The sequence below is a fragment of the Gavialis gangeticus genome, unplaced genomic scaffold, assembly GCF_001723915.1.
Source record: "Gavialis gangeticus isolate Ggan-Ray unplaced genomic scaffold, GavGan_comp1, whole genome shotgun sequence".
Taxonomy (NCBI): Eukaryota; Metazoa; Chordata; order Crocodylia; family Gavialidae; genus Gavialis; species Gavialis gangeticus.
The window spans coordinates 41,721,135-41,723,288 of NW_017728993.1; the positions used below are offsets into that span (position 1 = coordinate 41,721,135).

Sequence of the window (2,154 nt, forward strand, 5' to 3'; positions counted from 1 at the left end):
CAGTCCCTCAGCTTGCCCACCAGAATTGGGTGGGACAGTGTGTCAAAGGCCTTCTGGAAGTCCAAGAAGATGACATCGACTTCCTCCTTCCCATCTAAGCTCTTTGTTACCTGGTCATAGAAAGAGACCAGGTTAGTCAGGCAGGATTGGCCTTGCACAAACCCATGCTGGTTACCCCACAACACCACTTCCCCTGCAGGGCTCTCACAAATGTGGCCCTTGATAATTTTTTCAAAGACCTTCCCCTGAATAGAAGTGAGGCTGACTGGCCTGTAGTTGCCAGGCTCTTCCTTCCTCCCCTTCTTGAAACTAGGGACCACATCGGCCCTTTTCCAGTCCTCGGGGACTTGGCCCAAGCACCAGGAGTCTTCGAACAGCTGTGCCAATGGCTCCGCAATGACACCAGCCAATTCCCGCAGCACTGGCAGATGAAGGTCATCTGGGTCCGCTAGTACTGTTGCTTGCTGACATACAGCTACCCTACTTACTGGACAAGAAAAATAACTCTTAGAAACCAATTACTTGCTTCTATTTAGAGAATAACAAAGTCAATTCTGTATATTATAATGCTAGATTGAGGATGAGTCTTAGTGGTTTCATCTATAGTGCAATATCCCTATCCCACTTCCAGCCTGTCACCAGAGAGTAAAGACTGCTTCTGATTATTCAAGAACTAACCTAACTCAGCTATAAAGAGACATCAAATAGAAAGATATTTGTTGACTTCACTGGGCTTTGGATCAGGTTGCCTAAGTATTCTACTTAGTTTCATTATGCCATCCCTTACCAGCTTTCTCCTCATCTTAACCCCGTTCCTAATAGCCCTCTCTGCAACACAGGCAGCTCAGCTATAGTGACATGCAGTCAACTGAAATAAAACTGCTTCTGTTCTGGGACATTTCAAGGGCCTCAACCAACTTAAAATCCCTGTGTCTGCAACCATGTTACTTATAGTTGTGACAAGTAACACCCAACATTATTACAGAAGTAAAATTACAAAGGAAAAAAAAATCTCATTTTTTCCAGTTGGTTTTACACTTTGTCAGCACTTCATGTTTGGCCATTTTCATTATTTCCTCATGTATAATCAGATAAACTCCAGTCCTACAATGCAACTGGTACAGACAAACATCTACCCTTGAATGGAGGGCTCAGTGTCATTCCATATTTACATTTCTGTGCAGCAACAAGAAATTAAAAAACAAAACATGGCTGATAAACCCTAAGTGGGTCAGGAACTAGGAGTATAAGCACAGTTGCTGAAAACTAATATGAGATGATTTCTTAGGCTGCTAGATTTTGTTTTGATATCTCCCTATATGCAGTTGAAATTTTTACTATAGGGTAAAATAACAAATATAATAATAAATCAAATGAAAATTCCCACACCAGAAATTGCTCTGATTAAATTCTCTGTGAGATGACTCCTTCTGGATGAACGCAAGTATTATAAAATAAATTAATGCAACAGCCTCTACTTCAAATAAGCCCGGAGACTTGGAAAAGAACACAAAGGTTGGGGGAAATCTCCAAGTTGATATGATAAAAGGAGTAGTGGAAAGGGCACAAGCAAGAGTTCAAAGGCTCCAAGCCTCTATCAATAACAAGTGTGAGTCTGTCAAATGTCAGAAACATGAGATTACAGATAGATCAGTACTTTGAAACACTCCTGAAAAGCTGTCAAGATGTACCTGCACTCTTTTCCTACAATAAAAATGATGGTTAATCTTTATCCTAGATTAAGGCAAGCTGACAACATAGTTGAACAGCTCTTTATACTTATTATTCTGAGTCAATGGAAAGCACATAAAAAACTATTAGTTGTATTTGATTTCAGCTTTGAGCTATTGTAAAATGGTAGCTTAGGTTTCACTTGACTTTTCTGTTCCTCAATTCCCCTATCTCTAGGATGCACTGAGTGCCAAGAATGAAGAAAGTCACATAAAGAGGAAATATTTATTAAGACTCAGCAAAAAGTTGCATTCAAAATATCTTCATTTGGCCTTGCCACATCATGCAACTGAAATGCACATTATTCCCTGGAAATGTAAGTGCCTTGCAGGGAAAGGTAACGTAAAATGAGGATCATACTGCACAAGAAGTCCACTGATCCTGAAGTCTGGACCCTAAAACTTTGATTTGGGGGGGGGGGGG

At 40.6% G+C, this 2,154-nt stretch overlaps 1 protein-coding gene across 4 annotated transcripts in view; it reads right to left on the reverse strand.

Annotated features, from left to right (window-relative positions):
* The window catches only part of BCAR3 (breast cancer anti-estrogen resistance 3), a 174,620-nt gene that overhangs the window by 110,105 nt on the left and 62,361 nt on the right, over positions 1-2,154 (reverse strand). The window lies entirely within an intron of this gene.